General features: G+C 36.9%; 1 protein-coding gene across 1 annotated transcript in view; it reads right to left on the bottom strand.

The window, feature by feature from the left end:
- The window catches only part of USP21_3 (Ubiquitin carboxyl-terminal hydrolase 21), a 43,574-nt gene extending 32,224 nt beyond the window's left edge, over positions 1-11,350 (bottom strand). Inside the window, exon 1 of the mRNA XM_012945779.3 lies at positions 11,197-11,350. The gene's annotated coding sequence lies outside the window, so the exon portion shown is untranslated. The remainder of the gene's footprint in view (positions 1-11,196) is intronic.
- Between the last annotated feature and the right edge of the window lie 12,870 nt (positions 11,351-24,220).

The raw sequence follows: 24,220 nt of genomic DNA, 5'->3' as shown, positions 1-24,220 counted from the left end.
GAGACTATATGTTTTGGACAAACTGATTGGGCAATGGCTCTTGGATTTTTTTTCTGCCAAGTTGATCTATATAGTTATATACATAGTTTTCAAATTATAACTGATATCAGTTTGTGATAGAAATGTCAACTATTAACACTTCTTATGCTGAAACACTATCTGTGATCACGAGTCATATGACAATTCTGGAAAATCTCTTTCGGTCCTTTTTTAAGATTTGAGAATACAAATAATCTTTGTCATTCAATGTGAATGTATATGTTATTATGCTTGTATTATACAGGTAGATTAACCTACGGAAAACTTTATTAGATTGATTTAATATATAAAACTTGTTTTACACTTAGTTACATTATTGATTTCATTTATTTAAAGATGTTTAGTAGATGACTAATAACCAAATCTAATCCCTATAATATTCACTTATCAAATACTTTTGAATCTTTAAAAAATGAAATAATTAATTCATTTTTGTATTTCACTAGTTGAAATCATTAGTCAATTGAAGCTAGATCACCATGGAAAACCTGGGAGCACTGGACCGCCGCTTCGTCCTAGTATGGGACTCCTCAGCAGTTCGCAACCGCGATCACGCCCCCCGCGGGATTCGAGCCCAGCACCTATCAGTCTCGCGTCAGGCACTTAACCAACTAAACCACTGAGCCGGCATCCAACGGTGTTAATGTCTAACTTCAACCAATCCACTAAGTCGCGCCACAGTACACCATTGTCTTCAGTGAGTTACTATCTTACAACAGACCTGGTTGAACTCCACTGGTAACGGCTTCTCACTAGAACTCCAGGAGTTTTTCCTGAAGTCAGTCACTAGTGAACAGTTGATTATTATCAGAATGGGTTTTGTGGAGATTTTTAGAAATTTCACTGGTTGAAATCATGAGTCAATTGAAGCTAGACCACCATGGAAAACCTGGAAGCACTGGACGACCGTTTCGTCCTTGTGTTGGACTCCTCAGCAGTGCACATCCACAAAATGGCTGTCCAGTGCTTCCAGGTTTTTCATGGTGGTCTAGCTTCAAGTGACTCATGATTTCAACCAGTGAAATTTCTAAAAATCTCCACAAAACACATTTTTGTATTGTTTATTTGAATTTTCCTATTGATATTTAGGACTGCAGTTGATCAGTCTCTTATTGACATATGTGCATCCTATGCGGATTGTCTCAATATTGCCTTGAGTTACAAATATTATAAGCAAAGATAGATGGTGTTTAGCAGCCGAATTTAGGACTCGCGTTTCGTTCAATTCAGGACTCGTCAGCCGGATGTATCTACATCCAAAAGTTGACGTTCATCTCAGGATGCAATGGCGTTTGAAGCGAGCGTCACTACGTTCGAGTTCCGGAGTGAACATCAACCCTGGGCTCTAGGTAAATCCTACTGACGAGTTCCAAATTGAACGAAATGTGCGTCCTGGATTCCACTTCTAGACATTATCTATCTTTGCTTATAAAGAATTAGTTAGTTTCAAATTATCAAATCTCATCGGTTAAGTGATTTAGATTGTAAAATATTTATTGCCTGTTTATCGAAAATTGGAAATATTTGTAATTATGATCATAAAAGATCATTTTGTTGTTTATTTAATTTGGAAAACTTATCATTACACTCTCATAGAATAATAATTAGTTCTCAGCATAGGGTTGTGGAGATTATTAAGTTTTTTGATTACGATATTAGACCACTATTGAAAACCCGGAAGCACTGGACGGCCGTTTCGTCCTACTGTGGGAGTCCTCAGCAGTGCACATCCACGATCCCGCTCGCGGAATAATTAGTTCCATTGAATTTGTAATGAGCTATATGTGGCAAATTTGGTCTAAATCCGTGCTCTTGTAATAGAAACTTCATTAGTAGAAAAGCTTACCAACAATTTAATTAATGAATGAATATTTCGTGGATTGGTTAAAGTTAGACATTAACACCTTTGGATACCGGATTAGTTATCTAGTGGTTAAGCACTCGTGCGCGGGACTGATAGGTCCTGAGTTTGAATCTCGCGAGATAGATGCGCACTGCTGAGGAATCCAATAATAGGATGAAACGGCCATCCAGTGTTTCCAGGTTTTCCATGATGGTCTAGCTTCAACTGACTCATGATCTAAACCATTGAAATAAATATTTCTTGAGATTATTTTAGGAGGTCACTGAAAGTAATCTTGATAAATGGTTTGATAAACAAAGTATGAGATCAAAAAGAAAACATAATTTAATTAAAGTTACGGAGAGACTGTAATTTATAGACAAACCAATCAGGAATAAGATAACAGGTCTCGGATTTGGGCGCGAAATTCACTCGTCCATTTGATTAAATAGAGTCTTAGCATTATAGCTGATGTCAGTTCGTAATGAAAACCCTGAATCTAATTTCTAACCTTAACCATCAACTTTAAATCATAATTCATATTCTTCACACAGGTTTATAACCTTCATTTAGTCCCAGATATTAGATGGACACTCGTTAGGTCAGTCTGGCGTCGCTCAATGGTCGTCCATAAATTATAGTCTCACTAAAGTTACTTATTATTTGAAGGTAGAAGTAGTAGTAATTTAAATTAAGAAAATTATAACCATACTAATCGGTTGACTGGTGACTTACAAATTATACTATTTAATTTTTAATCAGTAAGTTGAAAGTTGATACCTTAATCTACTACCTTTGATTTATGCACCTAGATACTAGTATTATTATCATTACTCATACCAAAGTAAACTTAGCTGGAAGCATAGTATATAAAACAGTGTATATTAAATGGATTAATATTTATCGGTTATGCATTCTAAAGTATTAGATAGGGAAATTAAACACTACTGAATATCTGACCACATTCTAAACACCTTTTATTTTTAGTTATTTGGATTTTTGTTAAAATGTACTTTTCATAAGTTTATGAATTAGTGTTCTATTTGGTTAAAGCATTTCTACTCACCCATCAGTTTATTTCCATGGTGCCTAATATTTTAAACATCAACTTATGAAGTGTGATCTGTGTCCTAAATATCTCAATCAGTCCTACCAATAAACTTTATACCTAGTATCCTAATCTTGACAATGGATTCCCGATTAGTGATTTATAATATATGAGCAATGTTTCAAGAATATCTATAATCAAATATCAAAGACTTAATCACAACCACTTAGTTTAAAGTCATAGTTTCATAGCCATAAATTAACATCAAGTAAACCACTATAAAGAATGCTTATATTTCGACAAATTGACGAATATCGTGACTGTATCATCTTTAGTGTAAGTTGACAAAAGACAAGCTAACGTTTAATGTTCATAACTTAATGAATTAGAAAGACACATAAACGAACAACTATATTCTACTTAGTTCGTTATCAAGCTTTACTCTAATATACAAGAATATTCATTTGAATATTTGAAAAGATTAGACTAATTAAGGCAATTTATGAGTCAGTGATTACAATGAAATAAAATTGCATAAAAACACATGACAAGTAAAAAGCACTAATCGATAATTAGATGACAAACGTACTGTTAGTGACTGTGATAAAGAAATAACAAAAGTCTTAATCAGTAGTTCTATAGTGGACGAGAACACAAGTGGGAACAATCGAACGTATTCGAGCACAAACTACAGAACATCTTAGTAGAATCTTAGAACCATACAGTAAATACTTTATTTGTAAAATGTCAATCAGTCGTCTCAAACTTCATTGTTCTTTTGTTTCCAAATCAATCACTCTCTGTTCTCGTTCTCTTCTCTTCTCTTCAATCTTCTTAACCTTCTGCCACCAGGTATTTCAATTTCGATTGACGATACATGCTACTTATATTTATGAGCATCAGTAGTAGCACTCACCACACTCGTCCCTCCTTTTAAATCGTCGTTCTTGCGGTGGTTCTGCTCGCCATGCCATTTTCTCCTCTGCAGTCTGTGCCATGCTTTCCACCAAAATGCCGAGTCTGCGGTGCGTCGATCTGTCAGGCCATCAAAATCCGACGTACATCCAGCACTCGGAAATTTCAACACCTGCGCTCCATCGACCTGGTGAGCCATCTACATCCGTCGTCCAACCACTTACTCTCCGTCGATAGCACCCGCTACAGCCAACTCCGCCCCTCCAAGCCACTCCACTGAACGTCACCTCTCCTCATCAGACCGCCCCAACTAGCACCTCAGCTTTAGATCCGCAACGGCATCCACAAAACAGTACACGTCCTCATTCCTGGTTGGAAGCGACATCAAATGTAGTGCACAAGAACTCAAGCTGAGACAACCGAATGCATTTGAATATAAAATTTTAGAACGTCTTAGAATAATTAGAGAACCATATAGTAAATACTTCATTTGCAAAATACCAATCAATCGTCTCAGGCTTCATTGCTCGTTTGTTTCCACACCAATCACTCTCTGTTCTCGTTCTCTTCTCCTCTCTTCAATATTTTTAACCTTCTGCCATCAGCTATTTCACTTTCGTTTCACGATACATACTACCTATACCTATCGACATCAGTAGCACACACCATAGTACTTCTTTTTCAATAGAAAAAAACTATGCTAGACATCTTCATCTTTCATAAACTGTAACAATTGTCATTATTTTATGTGTATGATTTTTTGTTTCAAATGAAACTTTTCATCAAATAATTTATCTCAATAAAACCAATTGAATGGAATACACCCTAACGATTTACACACACACAAACGAACAAACACAATTGTATCGTTAGTAACTCAACTATCATACAGACTAATTAGAAGTTTTATACACAATAATAATAAATAATACTGTAACAATCAAGTTAAATTATGTTTTATAAAATTTACTTTTATTAAAGATATAGATCGAGACATATCTTATTGAGTGATAATGTCAAATGATACACTACTGGACTATGCTAAACACAGTTAAATGAGATAATAATGAATACATAATTTGAAATTAGGAAACAACAGTAACTAAGCTGATATTTTAAATGCATAATGCACAATTGAACAATATCAGTATGATTCCTTAAGTTTTTTCAAGTCTACTTACGTTACGTTACGTTACTTACTTACTTACACCTGTTACTCCTTGTGGAGGAAAACAGGCCACCCACCAGCACTCTCCATCCGACCCTATTCAAATCAACCCTTTCCAGCTCTTCCCAGTCGTCATTCATCCTTTTTATATCTGCTTCTATTTTCCGACGTAATGTGTTATTTGGCCTTCCTCTTCTCCGCCTCCCTTCAGGATTCCAAGTTAGGGCTTCCCTCGTGATGCGGTTTGATGATTTCCGTAATATATGTCCTATCCATTTTGAGAGTTTTTTTGTAATTTCCTCCTCAGCTGGAAGCTGGTTCGTTCTCTCTCACAGAAGACTGTTACTGATGGCAACCGGCCAATGGATGTTGAGTATCTTGCGTAGACAACCATATGTTGTTCAATTGAAGGAATGCGACCCTTGCTTTGCCGATCCTCGCCTTTACGTATTCATCTGAACCTCCTTGTTCATCGATGATGCTTCCCAGGTAAGTGAAGGATTCTACATCTCCCAGAGTTTCACCATGATGAGTGATTGAACTGCTGTTCTCCGTGTTGTATTTGAGGAACTTGGTTTTCCCCTTGTGTATGTTGAGGCCTACTGATGCAGAGACTGCTGATACACTGGCTGCCTTTATATGCATTAGGAGGGCTAAGTCATCTGCGAAGTTCCTACTTACGTTAGTCAACATTAAAATAAAACCATATCCTAGAATTATGAGTTGTTATTATGATAAAGTAAATCATTAAGAAAAGTGTTGTAGTTGTAAAACAAGGAACCGGTGATGTAAATACATTTTTAACACAGACCTTTCGGTTACATAATAGGTTATACCTCATAACTGAGTGAGTGAACTTGAAGATTTCTTTCTTTACTATTGCGATTAAATGGTTTGTAGATGAAATAAAACCCGTCAGTCATCTATAAAGTAGGACCAGGCACATGTGTGCATCGGTCCAAGTTCCCGTACCTCATTAACACAAGATTAACACCGAAATTATAGAAGTGGTTAATTTAGTGGTGGTAATATATAAAAGAAAGATTGCATATAAGTACATAGTACAGAATTAGTTCGTAGAAAGAAAGATATGAGGTGATTTTAATTTCATAGTTTAAAGGAAGACAGAGAGTGTATACACCTACGCCATTGTGATCGATTCTGAGACATGTCACCCACAGTCTCCAACCATTGGTTAAGATAGTCACGCGGACCCCAACCAAGTAGTCTGCATCTACCTACATGGCTCAGACCAGAAGTTATTAAGTTTCGATAATCAATTAGATGCTTCAGAATAATATACAATCTATCAGGACTGAGCATTCCCTAGTTTTTTCTATATCTCATATCACAACAAAGAAACAAATCAACAGAAATTAAAGATTAACCAAGAAATATAATGATGAACAATAGAAATAGCGAGAATTAGAAGTATAAAATAAGATTTAGATCGAGATATATCTGGCACTAAATTATGAATGTAACTAAATCAATGTGACCGATATTGTAGGATATCATATATTGGGTCTTATAACTACAGATTATGACTATTGTGTATGATTTAACAAAAATCGTCATTGCTTCATTCTGATAAGACCAAAAGTCAATAATCTCATGTCATTAATATCTGCTACTGGCTTTGATTGCCAAAATATATTATTGCAAAGGATGCATACTATACTTCCAAACATCCCAGCTAACGAGCATTCATAATTTTGTAAATCGACGTAACATTTCTGTTTAACACGATAAACAGTTTTGACAATCAAATGCACTTGGTATTGTCTACTTGAATATTCCCATTGATGTTTAGGACTGTAATTGATCAGTCTACTATTGGCATATGTGCATACTGTGCGTATTGCCTCGATATTGCCTTAATTCACAAACACTATAAGCAAAAATGTACAAGCAACTGGCCATCAGGACTCAGTAACTAAGTGGATAACGCGATGTGTTTTGAAGCGAACGGTACTGGGCTCGAGTCCCGGAGCGAACATCAACTCTGGGATGCAGGTATATTCATCACTTTAGTAGAAATCTTTCCAAAGATGCTTTCTGAAGATAGTAATATTATTATGTAATGGAATATACATATTTAATATTCGATAACTGAATTTCATCTGATTATCCACAAGTAATCATTCTTAATGCAAGTTATCAAATTATTTATCTAAAGTTATACTATTGCAAAGTAAATCTTTATTAGTTCACTTTTTCTAATTATCATTATGTAATCATTAAGTTAGAAATAGTTGATTAATCAACACAAAATGAAGTATAATTTTCATCTTTTTTTAATGAGCATTTGTGTACTTAAATCTTTTAGTTATATTTTACTTCAATAAGAAATTTAATTACAGAGAATAACTTGAAACTATTCGTGAATTTCTTTTACTTATATATTGTTACTAAGGTTGACCTAAGTATACATAAATGACATTGTTTTATTACAAAATCTTTTTTCCTGTACTATATCCTTATATGCAATTTTTCATTTATATATTACCACCACTGAATTAACTACTCCTATGAATCCGGTGTTTATCTTGCTGTGCTAATGAGGTATAGCAACTTGGACTGATGCGTATATGTACCTGGTCCTACGTTGTAGCTGAATGACTGATTGTTTTATTAGTTTTTTTTTAAAAGTATATTTGGACAAATAATTGATAACTTCCTGTATTGTATATTAAATCAGTACAAACTATTTCATCGCTTTATTAACAGGTTACCAATGTTATAATCCGGTAATTTTATCATGAAATCCTTCGAATCTTAAACTTAATAGGCATCATATTATACTGTTTAGTATTAAAGTTTGATTTTACAGTAGTATAGACTGAATATCTATAAAGTATCCTAAGATGATGAAATACATCTATTTGCATGTGTTTTTTGTCACTATGATACCGTTAGCCAGTTTTTCAAATAAAGTGAACCTGGTTGAAATATCAAATAACAGATCATAAAATAATGATTTTACCTTCAATATTACCATATAATATCAAATGTATTTTACGTAGTGTAGTTTCATTTAGTTTATTGAGAAATTCAGCAAGTGTTACAGCAATGTAACTGTTACCGTTAGGATTAGATAATAGATGTTCATTAATATCTAAATCTTTATATTTATCAGCTAATAGATTATATGACTACTCTTCCAATAATAGACACAAAGGTTTATAAGCTGTTAGTCACATAAGATTATATACATTAAGCTGCAAGTGATGATAGAACATTTTCAAATCTGAAATAAATATGTTTGCTGTAAAACATTTTATTTAACTTAGTATTTTATGTCTAGAACTATGAATAACAAACATATCAAACGCTGACTTCAATGAAACACTTTATAAATTCGATAAACTGTTCCAAGAAATAAACGTATCCACTTTTTTCACACCGGTGGAAACTTTTTTTTAAGAGACCTATACAACGATCATTTCAGCTATCAAACTATTATCCTCACTTGAATAAGGAGTAGATAGACTTGTAGTGTTAGTCATTAGTTTTAACCCATAATATATCTTATTCTAGTTTTCGGACATTCCATTCTATTCATTCTACTTGAGTCATATTTTGACCTTGTCAATTATTCGCTTATTAGTCTTGACTGTTTTTATATGAGCGTATATGTGTGTGCCCTTCTTATCCCATTAATCACATGTCTGTAGCTTTATTTTGTCTGACTATAAATATTGAGTAGCGCTTGACTAAAATGGAGTTGGCTTCCCAGCCATCTTCCCTGCGCGTCATTTTGCTCTGTTCTATTACATTCACTTTACATACAAAATATATGTTTTCACAAATCAATTCTCGTTATTCGACTTATTTAATTCCGTTATTGACTAACGTGATTTAAGTCGACGATGATATACGAGAATAGGCGACAACAAACATCCATATGATCTAAACAGGAATCAGATCCACGGGTCACTAAAGACTGGCTCTTTACAATATGTTTGTTACCTATTGATTTTTTCCACCTCAACAGTATAATAGTGTTAACTTACGTAGCTGTCAACTGAGCTGCCTAAGAAAGTACCCTTACCTTACAGGATAATTCGTGAAATGTTTTTGATTGAAATAAATTAGTCTCGTAAATTATATCCAGATAGACTGTTGATTAAAGCATACAGCCCATTAAACGCCTACTTTAGTGATTCAGAGCCTTAAATTTATTGAATAATGGTTATGTGTAAATGTCCAGTGGTAAGAACGTTGTCCCACAATGGTTGACAGGCGTAAGTAGGTAAATAAGTGACTGTTGATCAAAGGATAGTTAATTAAAACCACATATTGATACAATCAGTCTACTATAAAATAAAAAATTAAAGTTCTTTAGGTCATTTGTGACTAGATTTTGGGTTCATTTTCAAGGAATATTCCTCAAAACTCGTATCACAAAATATTTTTGTATCGATAAATAACATTAGTTTTTACACAAAACGTGTTATTTAACTTATTCTGAATTTTTATTTGATACTTTCCAGTAAAACACCAAGCTTGTTATTTTCATATGCTTTAGAAAAAACTGATATCCTCAACTCATCATGTGTATGCCCCTAAACTCAAGTTAAATAGTGATTTTGTTGAAAAAAGAAAGTGGTATTAATTCCCAAAAAAAAAATTTCATCCTTTTCTCTGCAAAATATCCATGCTATTTATCATCTCAAGAGCAATACGACTTAGATTTAGAGATTTGCTTATCTAATAAACAATTTTGTTTTGTGTTAATACACTTAAAACTTTTTGGTAAACTCAACTGTCTAAGTAAACTGTATGACATTTAAATATTTCGCCATCGAATTTCGGAATCATTTCTGCTAAGCCGCAAGGACTTATCTATTGTATAACGACAAGATTGTACCCGAATTGCTTGACTTTTTTAATCGCAATGGCTCTGGAGTTCTCTAGTAACAGTCTTTAGTTTTGAGGGTATCATTTAACGTAAGTTGTTTACTTAGTTAATTCAGCCTACTTATATGTTCAGAAATTACTGAGATGTGCAAGACTTTATAATAAGAAAAGGATATTTTAGAGCTTTATATTGGCCTTTATGCAGTATGTGTATGGTTCGAAAAATAATATAAACACTCAGTGTTAAAAATGTGTAGGGGTGAGTATGAGACATGAAGTTGCAAATAGGTGAATCCTTTATGATACCAGATTACTTACCATTTGGTCGTGAACCCATCAACAAGTTATATATTATTATATCCAAAAAGTTATTTCTATTAATATAAGTAAATCGTTCTCCAAAAAATTGTAACGTAATTAACATAGGACTGAATAACAACAACAGTGACAGCCGTTATCAGCTTAAAATGATCTAAATAAGTTATTCCAGCATATGGAATGGTTTGGCACATTTTATTTATGTCATCTTGACTCCCTAAAATGACTAGGGAATTCGTGTACCATCCAGTTATATTTCAAACTCAAACTGACGATAGATATAAACCAGTAAATAACTAGATATTTGATGGATAACAACCAAATTAGGCACATATATTCAGAATCTTAGGCCGTTTATGTAGATTCGTAAATAATGCATTCTTTAAGCTATTCCAGAAAAAACAAAATTAGACAAACTTAATTAGCAGAACGAACACGTTTTTATAGCTGGCTTTAAAGGTACAACGCTGCATGACGATTAGTATTATTTTTCGACGCATTTGCATACACAATATCAGACTTGAATAAGATTGGCAGAAACCGATAAATCTTAAAGTTCTATTTAAAATATGAAAGTCTTATTTAGAACCTCAGAAAGACAGATTGAAATATAGGATAGCACACCAATCTGGCTTTCTGTTTAGAGGAAAAACCGTTAAACACCATTCCTACCTGGTGCGCTATAGAATGTTATTAACAAATGATTATTCTGTGTTTGATCTACCTGCTCTCTACATATAAATCTAAAGAGAAACTAAAGGTATACACTACGCTCAAGGTATGAGAACAAAATTACGAAGTAATCCATTTGATGTAAATAAATCCAAGTTGTCAATCGGACAAATTTTTACTATGATTTTACACAAGGAACGTGTTTCTTTAAAGCCAAGTCATGTACTTTTGATAAATGATAAGTGTAATATTGAATCAAAAGAAAGGACTGAGATGGTTATAGTATTATTCACGTCACTAAATAAAAATAAAGTTAAGAGATTAACGTACATAAATACAAAGTATGTTTATTAAAAGCAGCTAACCAAATAGACGCTCAACCATAAAGCCGCAGTCCCTTAACGCGAAAACTGATGCAGTATAACAAGAACTTAATGGCAATGAGCCATATTTGATTAAGATGGGTAAAATTCATTTATCACTTTTTTCACACTATGAGATTAATAACAGTCACTAAATATTCATTGTTTCACTAATCACAACGTATCTTATAAACTACCCTGGAAATGACAAATACTGGGGGTACGTTCAACACTATCATGTAAACTAAATACACCACACCATGGAACTACTTGTTACTCTTGCGATCATTCAATTAATGGTTTTAGCAAACTGAAAAGCGATTTGAACAAAGAATAAATTTATTGCCCTAGCTTTTATGATACGCGTTGAAAACTTGAGATTATTCAAGGTTGTGCTAGTGTTCTGGAACATGTATTTACATTGACGTATTTGGAACGTTCAGTTTTAAAATATGCCTTTTCTCGTTTATAGTTGAGTCTCAACAAATGCGAACTCAACTTGATAGTTTGATTAGCTCATCATAACAGTGGAATGTCAAGCATAGCGATACAGTATAAATCACAAAATAGAAAATGCGCGGATGAATAACCTTATAGCGGTAAATAAATCTCCGAAATAATGAGTTCTGTGGGTCTTCTACATTCATGCTGACCTCATGTGTTCTACTGGACACATTTCAGCTGAAGGCGCCCGGTCACGTATCCGCGCCAGATCACGAGTTGCTACGCCGTGCTAAGCATCATTTGTGACATCTAGTCAGCTTAGATTAAGCGCTTCCTGACATATCAGTCTTCAGTCTTCAGTAATAAGGATAGTAGGTTGATGAACCTGCATTAATCCTGACACACTGCTTTCCAGTGAAGGTCCAGCTTCTCCTTGAAAGTATTCACTGATGGGGCTGATACCACTTGTTCGGGTCAGGCGTTCCAATGATTGACTACTCGATGAGAAAAACGGGACCCCACTTTAAGTTTATCAGATCTTGGTTTATGAACCTTCTTGCTATGACCTCGGAGATTATTAGTGCTGGAGGGAGCAAAAAGATAAGACATATTAACACCCAAATCATAATTAAAGATACGAAATACCAGTATAGGGTCACCTCGTGTCCTACGATACGACAAGGGGAAAAGATTTAGGAGTTTCAAACGCTCATCGTAAGAGAGTTTAGGAAAACCCTTCACTAATTTCGTTCTCACACGCTGGACACGCTCAAGTGAGTTAGTATCCTTTACCAGACATGGGCTAGCTGCTTGGATACAGTACTCTAATTGTGGTCTTACATAGGTGGGATATAAAATTCGAAACGTTTCCTCGTCGAAAGATTTGAACGCTCGGCGAAGTGACCATAACGCACGAAAACCTTTGACAGCGGCTGCTTTGCAATGCGTAGTTGTTTTTAAATCATGACTTAATACTACTCCTAAGTCTTTATGCTCTTCAACGCATGGAAGAGGTTTACCCTCAATAGTGTAACGGTAACTATTACCGTGACCGATGTGCATTAGCACACTCTTCCTAGCATTGATTTCTAAGCCCCACTCTCGAGCCCATCTAACTAAATCGTCTAAGTCAGCTTGAAGATCCAGATGATCAGTCGCACTTTTTATTGTTCTCCAGATTTTTACATCATCGCAAACAATAATGTCGACGACCTAAGTAACAGCGGTAACTCATTAACGTAGAGAAGGAAGAGCAGTGGGCCTAAGATGGTGCCTTGGGGTACACCACTTTTGGCCGGCTTCCAATCGGATAGCGTTCCATTGACCCTAACTCTCTGTCTGCGGTCACATAAGAAATTTCCTATCCACTCATGTACAGTACCTATTATTCCGAAGCTCGTGAGCTTCTGCATAAGACCTACGTGTGAAACCTTGTCAAACGCTTTGCTAAAATCTATGAATATCACATCGACAGACAGACCGTGATCTAGGGCTGCTGTCCAATCCTCCCTCGCAATAAGCAAGTTAGTCAAGCATGAACGCTTGTTACGAAATCTGTGTTGCTCAGGAGCTAACAGATTGTGTAAATCTATGTGGCTTAGCAACCTAACCCGAATTATCTTTTCGAGTAACTTAACGACTATGCTAGTTAGACTGACAGGCCGGTAGTTAGATACTATCTGTCGCTGACCGTCCTTAAATATAGGACTAACTATAGCGTCCTTCCAACCTCTAGGAAGTTGAGCGAGTGAGAGGGAGATGTTGAAGAGTGTTGCAAGTGGTTTTAAAATAATGTCCGCAAGAGATGACAGCAACCGTGGATGTAACCCGTCAGGACCCGGCATCTTACCGGGTTTGAGGTTAGTTATCAACGGAAGGATAGTTTCCTCAGTCACCTGTACAGATTCAATGATTGGTATCTCGGTGTGAGTGGGACAAGTATTTGTTACAATAAACGTAGAGAAGACTTCGCTAAAGTAGTCTGAAAAAGTCTCAGCTTTTGCTCGATCTGATTCAGCTAGTAATTCTGAATTTTCATGTATTAGTAACGGGGGAATACCATCACTACGTTTCATTCGCCGTTTAACATACGAAAACAATCGTTTCGGACAAGTACGGCTGTCATATACTAACTGTCGTTCGTAAGTGGTACGGGATTTGGCCATGGTTCTCTTACAGATATTACGGAATTTTCGGTACTCACGCTTAAATGGTTCATGACCTGTCAACAAGAATAAGTCCCAGAAATGTTTCCTACGCTTTAACAGCTTCCGGGTTTCCTTATTAATCCATGGAGGGCAATGTGATAGCTTACGTGCTGACCATGGGATAAACGGGGACGTTACGGACTCGAATGTAGACTTAAACTTACTCCATTCATCTTCGATCAATCCATCCGCGTCGACTGACCAATCAGTCGAGATAGCACAGTTTCTGATTGCCGGAATATTGGCTCGCCAGATATTGGGACGGGGTGGAGCAGATACGAATTGTATACCATGTGTCCTAAACTTAAAGTGAATTACAACGTGATCACTGTTCACCAGTGGGGGAAGGTGCTGGATATCAAAGACATCCTCACAGTGGTGAGTGAGGGCGAGGTCCAGCAATGACGGATCGTGATTCAAATCAATATGTGTCGGTTTTGTGATGCATTGTACAGGTGAACACTGAATAACGGTAGATAAAAGGTCGCTATCGAAACCACTGCCTGGAGCTGTAAGCTCTGTCCAGTTGATATGCGGTGCGTTGAAGTCCCCAATGATGAGACAACATTCTGCCATACTCCAAGAACAGATGTGTCTTAGGATAAAGTCGTCAGCAAGACAAAACGGACCATGGTATATCCCCGATAGCCTTCCAAATATAACTTCGAACCTCTTCACTTCTGAATTCTGGTTTGACTGGGATGGGATATTACGATTATAGAGGTAAATGTACATAATTGCTTAACTGTGGTCAGTACTAGATGATCGAGGTTGGTCGCCACTTTACTTGTCGGAGTGCAGATGCTTTGAGCATCAATAGTGTATCCAAGAACATCTAGGGAGTCCGTGCTGATTTGGCATCTCTGAGTGCTTACAGTAATTCTGTGTTCTTAGAGTCGTTCGAAAACAAGGTCCAGATGTTGGAGATGAGATTTTTTATCCCGACGTGCAGTCATGCATTCATCTAAATATGCGCATCCGAAGTTGAGACGTCGTCGGTGAGTCTTTGGATAGTCTGTGAAGCGTTTATAGACCGAAAGGCATGTGCCGATTGTTATCAGTTGGACGCCAATCATTGCTATCCTTTTTAGGAACTATGTTTAGGGAAGATACCTAGGGACTGTTCGATGGCCGAATAATTCCCAAGTCTATCGTATGGTCAGATTCACTTTAACCAACCTTAGCTTCACAAGAGCTAGTCGGAGAGCATTCAAGAATAAAGGTGGTCCTGTGGTCGTGATATGGTGTTAAACATTGCTGCTTAAACACGGTGAATGAAGTCACATTTGGTACATATCGCGGTTCCTATCAGGTATCCGTTGGTAGTATTGGCTGATTATGTACCTTACGTCGACTGGGGATAACCCGCAACTGGAAAAAAAGGCTACACGAACAGATAGATTAGTATTTCTGTCTACTAACCTCCGTTTGCGCGTGTCGATGAGTATGTTATGATGTTGTAGAAGGTCTATGCAAAGGATTGGAACAGAAACTTCTGCAATAACGAAGATCCAATGAATGGGATTATATAAACCTACGTTAAGATACACATAACATTTATTTTATATGGTAATGTGTTTCCTGTTTGCCGACTGTAAGTCGGATAGTGGTTCGTGCAGTCGGTCCTTACGATTTGTGGGAAGAATGTTAACTTCTGCGCCAGTGTCGACGAGATGGAGAACTTTCGACATCATATCAATGATCTATAACAGAAAGCTGTGTTTGCCGGCTGCAGTCGCCGTTAACACGTGTCAGCGGGAAAGATTCGCAAAGCGGTTTTTTGTCGGATGGTTTGGAGTTTGAGAAACTGAATGGTTTTCTGCAATTTCCAAAAAATTAATCGGATTTATTGTGGTGCCAACACCAATCTGAATTATCTGCCTCTCGTAGCCTAGAGACGGATCATTGTCGTGACAAGGTTCTGCGAGGAGTTTGAGGGCATCTACGATTATGTTGAATGTTGAGGTAACGAGTCAGTGTGAAAGAGGTCTGTAAAGTCATTTCGTATGGTTTGAGGTTTTTCTTTAACAGAATAATCCTCGTCATTGGTGGTTCGGATGATCGCCAGAATCCGGTCAGCATATGTATCGAGCTCGTATATGACGTTGTTTTAAAGTGAGACCAGGACTGCCTCAATATGTTGGCGTAGTTCTGATAATAAAAGCTGTCTAAACAGGCCCTCGTCAAAGATCTGTTGACCAAGGATTTTTACATACATAGCAACATTTCTGTTGCTGAGCCTTGTCGTAACCCGATTTTGTGGAAAAGTTTGGTTAGACTTTGTCGGTTGATCAGGCCTACACGTTTAAGAATAAGCTCCTTCAAAGTGTCGTGGTCTTCTGAGCCATCACTAATTAACATGCTAGACGTGACTTATTTGTTAAAATCGCATGGCAATGCCTTCACTACTGCGAGGAATCGGGCACATGAGTCTGTCACTGCATGCTCATGGAAGTCATGTTTTATGTAGCAGAACCAGGCTTCAGTATTATTGGGCCAGAATGGAAAGAGCTGAAATGTGGGAGACGAAATAGGTTTAATCTTAGGTAGCTTGAGTCACCGTCCTGTCACGATGATATATTATATCAGTTGGCCAGAAAAAATATCGGAAAATATGGGAACAATCTCACTGTTTATCAAATCAAAAATTAAAAATAACGTATAAATTTCCAACAAGGAACGGATTAACAGTTATCTGTTTGGTGTGTCAGGTCACGTCAGTCTCATCACAAAAGACGTCACAAGTATTCGGAGTTTAAAACACATTCACACGTAACGCTTTTATAATCGAAATGTGCCATCACAGTCAAACCAGAATTCAGTAGTGAAGGGGTTCGAAGTTATATTTAGAAGGCTATCGATATATTGGGAAGCGCCTAATCTAAGCTGACTAGATGTCACAAATGATGCTTAGCACGGCGTAGCAACTCGTGATCTGGCGCGGATACGTGACCGGGCGCCTTCAGCTGAAATGTGTCCAGTAGAACACATGAGGTCAGCATGAATGTAGAAGACCCACAGAACTCATTATTTTGGAGATTTATTTACTGCTGCATTTGCTGTCGCACAAAAGCAGTACAAAATTAATGTACCATCAATTTTTGAGACCCAGCAAGAAGTGTGTTACTTTCAATCTATCCGTACAGAGTAGAAGGAGCTCTACGCTTTTGGCCGTGGTATTTTTAAAGTTATAGTTAGTTGGATCTGATGCAGATGTGAAGGCGCGGATTGGCAAAGCAAGAGCAGCATATTTACAATTGATGAACATCTGGAACTCAAAGCAACTCTCAACCAACACCAAGGTCAGGATTTTCAATACAAATGTCAGGACAGTTCTACTGTATGGGGCAGAAACCTGGAGAACTACGAAAGCCATCATCCAGAAAATACAGGTGTTTATTAACAATTGTCTACGCGAAATACTTCAGACCCATTGGCCGGACACTATTAGCAACAACGTACTGTGGGAGAGAACAAACCAGATCCAAGCGGAGGAAGAAATCAGGAAGAAGCACTGGAAGTGGATAGGACACACATTGAGGAAAGCACCTGATGATGTCACAGGTATTCAGTGTTTGACAACGCCTCTACCAGTAACACCTTCTAATATGACTTGTACCCACCGAGAGAAATCAAAAGACAGAGTCGATGAGATCGGAAGAGTGTATTTGGCGATGACCAATATATCGGAATTCTCTGATCTAATCTGGCTAGCGATTGCGGTTGATGTTGCGCACGACGTTACCACACGTGATCTGGTGCGGATGCCTGACCGAGCGCCTTCAGCTAGATGAGTCCACTAAAACATATGGTCAGCATCCAATGTCGAAAACTTACAGTGCTATTTATTTTGGGGATTTATTTACCGCTACAGTTCACTCCCCCCTAGTGTGGCAGTGACGACCCTAAGACGTGGCCAGCCAGAAGTTTAATCCCAACGAGTTTGTCGTTGGTAAACACTCTTCTGATAGCTTACTAAGTGTAGCAGCGTCTGGTCGTCTTTCCTTACTATATGGGACCGAGGTACAACATAGTAAAAAAAGAAAAAGTTACAACAAAAATCTCGAATCCTCGTAAACTGCATCGTTCTTTTCCAGCCGTCCTGGAAAAGAAAAAAGAATATGTAAGTGCATGTCGAAATACACTCGTATGTGCGTAAAAACACAATGTCGGCGAAAAAAATTGGAATCTAAACTAATTTACACGTAATATCGTTAAAAAAATTTGTTTTTTTTTGGAATAAAAAATAAAAATATATAAGCATATTAAAAATTTTTTTTAAAAAGTATATGTCGTAAAAAGAAAGATCGAGATAATATTAAATGTCTAGTAGTGCCTTACGTGCAATAGTCGTTTAAATGCTCTGGAAATCTAACTCTTCTTCCAGAACGCGTCGTTTTAAGTTTGTTTTCAGATACATTCGGAGTATCATCGCTAGTGTTGGTTGTCGGTTGAGGAATTATGAGTGGAGTCGTGTCGTTCGATTGTACCGAAGGAAAATCGACGTAGATAGGATTTCCTTCTAAATACGCTGCTTTGAGGCGATCGATGCTGATGCTATCGTTGGTTCCGTTCTTATCGACTATATAGTACTTAGATTCACGTTGAAGAACTTTGAAAGGTCCTTCGTATGCTGATTCGAAAGGTCGTCGATGCGAGTTTCGACGAACGAAAACGTGTGTACTATATCGTAAGTCAGGTTGAACGAAAACATCAGTTGATTGAGGTCGAGTGGAAGCAGGTTTAACTGAACGCATTGCGTTTGTAAGCCTGTTCGTGTAGGAGGTTAGATCCATGTTCATTGAAGAGGACGAAAAATCCACGAATTCTCCTGGAAGTCGAAGTGTCGTTCCATAAACGAGTTGAGCCGCAGTGTATCCAATGTCAGCTTTCACTGCATTGCGGATACCTAGTAAGACGAGTGGAAGAGCGTCGGTCCACTGTGAAACGTTTGAAGCTGATAGTGAAGCTTTTAGTTGTCGGTGAAAACGTTCTACCAACCCGTTTGCTTGTGGTTGGTAGGCGGTCGTTCGGAAGCGAGTGATTCCTAAAAGTGTGGTCAGACGACGGAAGAGTAAGAGTATCCATTTGAACCTGGTAAAGGTCCTACCAAATCCAGATGAACATGGTCGAAACGAGCATCGGGAGTTTTAAACGAGCCTAAGGGACATTTATTGTGTCTGATAACCTTAGATTTTTGGCAGCTTACACAGGAGCGTGCCCACTCCCTCACGTCTTTATTCATTCCAGGCCAGCAAAACCGTTCTGCTATAAGCAACTGGTAACGATCGGGAATGGCTTTTGCATTCAATCGCCGATAGTTGCCAGTTGGACGCCAATCGTTGCTGTCCATTTTAGAGACCATGTGCAGCGGAGATGCATATGGGCTACTTGATGGTCGTATGATTCCTAAGTCTATCATATGGTCGTCACAAGACAAGCCCTCACATGGAATCCTCAAGGCCAAAGGAAAAGAGGAAGACCAAACAACACATCAAGCCGAGAAATGGGAATAGACATGAGAAAAATGAACAAGAATTGGATGGAACTAGGAAAGAAGGCCCAGGATAGAGTGGGTTGAAGAATGCTGGTCAGCGGCCTATGCTCCATTGGGAGTAACAGGCGTAAGTAAGTAAGTAAAGTTAGTTGAAATCAACAGCGAATAGCGCATATCAAAGTCAGCAAGTTTAGTGTCAATATCAAAACTCTGGAAGTCTATATAATTTGGAAGGCTATTCACACCAAAACGCTGCTCAACGAGTTTCATTCTAGAAGCTTCTTCTAGGCTTGTTCCTAACGAACTTAAATAATTTACTCTATCGAGTCAACTGGCTTTGAAAGGGAAATGAGAGCCATCTTACGCTACGAGCCCCCACTTCTTGTTAGATATTATTATTTTTCTCATTATTATTTAGTCAAAACACAACTGTAGGGCCACTGAAACCTCACTATTCACTAGCCAGAAGGCAGGTTTCTTAAAATCAAAAGTTAACCGAATCTGATCAAGGTCAGTAAAGTCAACTTGGGGTTGATCGGTTGCTTGCCGTGGACAAGTTCATGCAGCTGCCGTTCCGTTCTGTACTTCTGCATACTATTGATAATAAAATAAGCTACTACCCACTGAGATTATTTATTCTAGACAGACACCAAGTAATCATGATAGTATAGTTCAGTTTACAGTGATGTGCGAATTTAACACAGGCTAGAAGGTCACATCATTCCCGTCCAACTCGAGTAGTCTTACAATCATTGACATAGATCAACGACGTTGCTGATCTACACTAGTCAGAAAAACTTTGAATAATCCAACCATACTGATTGCAGCCCTTACTATTTCATTGTATAGCATTTTCATCCATACCTTCATCGCATACGTTTATAAATTACCACGAACGTTGCCAGTTATGTCTGAAATTCAAAATTTGGTGACTATCTCAGCCGACACAACTAATTATTCAGTTAGGATTATAGTCAGCTATCATAGTTATTTAACCAGCATCAGCAGAATGTATACGCTCCCAATAAGTGTTCGTTAAAATATCAATCACTTGTAAATATAGCTGCACATCAAAGAGGACAGAAATCTGCCGGCAAAATATGCAAAGTAAGACTCAACCAGCAACCAATTATAAATTCATTTTCTTGCTTCATTACTTCATGCTATGCTCCAGCTTTGCCACAGACTATCCCATAACACTTTTTCTTGCTCGATTACTGCATGCCTTATTTCCAATCAACGAGTTCCATGGTTAAAAAATACAAATGCCGATAACTCGCGTCACACTTTTATAAAACCACTACATCGTCTGGACCTTCCAAACTTTAGTCACACTGATGATTATTCTTAACAATGTTTACCATCCAGTTTTTATCTACTGTTATCTTATATGGTAACCCATAGTTTGACTTTAATATACGTATGTCGTGAAAGCTTCGTTTTCTGTTTATTTGTACGCAACACAGGTTGACAAATAAATTAGTGGTCTCTAGAATTTTCTACGGGTCACACCATTTTCTTTATATTTACTTTTGTTTACGCATGCAACTGTTAAACTAAAAATACGCAAACGAACGTCCAACAAAACTGTCAGCATGTATAACAACGATTTTGGTTTGATGAGACATCTCAGTATAAATCCAAAATGGTGCAATGATTCAATTTTGGTGTCCGACCCTATGTTTTTTACTTTAAATAAGTTGTGAAGCTCTAAACGTTGAACTTAGCAACTTTGTATCTATTGTTATCTCACAGGGTAACCCGTCATTCGATTTTATTACTACACATATGTCGTTTTAATTTCGTTTTCGGTTTGGTGAATGTCTAAACCGTCTCTAGAGTTCTCCATGAACGTCACCTTAGCTTTCATATATACCTTTATTTACATATACAGCTATTAAATTAATCATAATCAAAAAAACGTTCATTACAATTGTCAAGATTATATATCTACAATGCTATTTTCCTTTGACATTATAGCGTACATCCGACCTAGTGTGATTATTCAACTTCGATGTCGCACTTTGTGTATTCTACTCCGAACAGGATGTCCAGCTAAAATATAAACTTAGCAATAAGTAATGAGACATTTTCAAATCACAACCTAATCAAGCCATGTAATCCATGATAAAATGCTGGTTCAGTATACCTATTATGTGAGCAAGTGCAAAGACGTCAAGGGTTCGAAACATCTAATGCAGCACTGCCTGTTTTCGGAACATAAACCACTAATCAACATTATATAAGCTAATTAACAACGACTTCTCAATACCACCATATATCGTTGTTAAGACTTAACAATTGAGAAATATGATCGGTGCAATCGAAATAACTATCAAAACAAAAACCATCAAACAGTCAATTTATATATCCTCTCATTATGTGAAGAATTGTTTCTCCGTGGCTGTTACCTAACAGATGATTTAATTATACATCTTTCTGTTCAAGTACTAGACAATTTACAACGTTTCCAGTCCAAATGGTAGTCTGGTGACACAGTCATTCGCGCGAATTATCAGTTTGTGCAGTCAATAGACTCTCCTGCAAGCCGAAAATGGCATTGCTGCCTGTACTCTAACACTAGCAGTAATTCGCAACGATATGAGTTACATAAGTTCAGATTTACCCTTCATGGCTTCTTGTAAATTTTCGCTTCATTTATGACACTTATATTCAGCGCTTGCTGTTTATCATCCTGTAGTGACAACTTCACCGAGCCACTAATATTTTCGATTTTTAATCTATTACCCTTACTGGTCATAGCAACAATCGTCAGTCTCACAAACTTAGCCAGCTATTTAGTTGATGAGCTTGAGCTAAAACTATAGTTTACATAAATGAAAGCCTAATTATGTTGAATAGTGAATACAGGAATAAATCTATCCAATATGAAGTCCTCCAAATAGCTGATTTCATTCATTCTAAAAGTATAATGGATTAAGATATGGATAAAATCCTATCCGAGACAGTATATTTCCACCTCTTGATAGATTTTTCGATTGTCTCATCCTTTTTCACATCTATACAAATCAGCACCCACTTTATTTGCCTCTGGTTTATCAGCTCTGATTATCACTGAGATACGCCCCAAAATTGACTAAGCAATTGAGTAGAAAGCCGACACAGATTGTTTCGTCTTGCTTCATTATTTTAATCTCATAGACAAATTTGTCAGCTCAAAATGATTAGATAGGACAATTATCTCACCTAAATTAACATTATCACTATTAGGATTACACCTACATCTGATCATAGCTTCTTAAGTAAATAATGAATCCCTACACATTGTACACAAATCAAGCCTTCTTTGTTTAATCGTCATTGTAATTAGAACAACCGCGATATGTTAGTTTTTTGAGTCGCCTAATATATCGTAAACAGTGACTTTCACTTCAATGCTTGTTATTCATCCGTTAATGGTGACCGTTTCGGATCATCAGACTAACGTTACTTATACACGAACGACAGGCAGAATATCTGGTGCATTTTTTGTCCAGAGTCTAAGTATTGGTAGTGAATAGAAATCCTTGTTTCTTGTTCATATATCCATTGCTGCGCGTAATTTAACTCTTACTTTTGCAAACAGAACGTTCATTACTACATTCAATTTCGAAACTTTCATTTGGTAGTGTTATACATCACTTAGAACTAACACTTTTCTTTTTCGCTTGCCTAAACTTTGGACTTGACAATCATTTGAAAGCGTCATTCAACCAAAATTTGGGAAAGCCAACTAGTTACCTGCATTCAAAATACCAAACTCACTTTGTCATCCCTGAATTAATCGTTTCGTCTCAAATGTAGTTTCTGTGCTTTAACCGGAAAACATCTACAAACACAAACCTGGTGCTGCACCATATTTTCTAGATTCCATCTTGTCTGAGAGCTGCCGAATCAGTAAAGTCCAGAGTTATGTTTATTTCAAATAAGAAACGTCTTAGGGTCACCTCCTCTACACTTGTGATCATATCCAAACAAATTTTGTGCCTAATGTATTCTCCACTCGGTTGTCAATGCAAGTTGTATCAAAAACACAGAATATTTCAACAATGTCACGGATCTACTAAACAGTCAAAAGTTTCTGTGGTAAAAGATAGTGTACCATACAGTGAAAAAAATGATCCGTTAATACAATTGTTAAGTACAAAAGAGTTAAAATGGAATATTTACAACAAAATTCTATCTATAAGAGTCGAATCGATCACCAAACGTTACATCCAGACGGTTAAACGAAAACAGTGACTAATTGCTCCACATAGTCAAAGATTATTTTAATCTTAACAGTCCGTTATCGTACAAAAACACGATGCAGTAATAAAGATAAACCATGACCAGGGTCAAATAATGAGGGTCCAAATAAAAATGACTAATAAATATTAAAATATTGTTGTACATGTCCAAGATAAAAGTCAACCTACACAACATGAAGGAAAATTGATGAAATAACGAACGGTTAAACAAAACATTTCGGAGCGATTTCCAGAGAATTCAAGCTGGTTTACTACTAGCATGTTTCCCTTATAGTGTAGAAAAGCATCATTGTGAAGTTAAACTATCAATGCTATCCAGATGACATTATACAAATCTTCAGTTTTTAGGCATTCAGAGTCAATGAAATATAGTTGGGTCCTATCCAAATTACTGATCGAACCAAACCGCTTCTACAACAGATAGTAGGTCACTGAACGTTGGAAAGTTTACTGAACATTCCAAGGGTCAAGAATAACCAAAATTAGTTAATTAAGTGTACACCAAGAACTGGCTCATGTGGTGGTATCCTAACACTGTACCTCATCAATGTACTCCCTCTGATAAACCATTCTATTTCGATAATGTACTGTTGT

This window comes from Schistosoma haematobium, chromosome 1 (genome assembly GCF_000699445.3).
Source record: "Schistosoma haematobium chromosome 1, whole genome shotgun sequence".
Lineage (NCBI taxonomy): Eukaryota > Metazoa > Platyhelminthes > Trematoda > Strigeidida > Schistosomatidae > Schistosoma > Schistosoma haematobium.
Note: the sequence above shows the minus strand (reverse complement) of the source record. Positions and strands in the feature narration are given on the sequence as shown.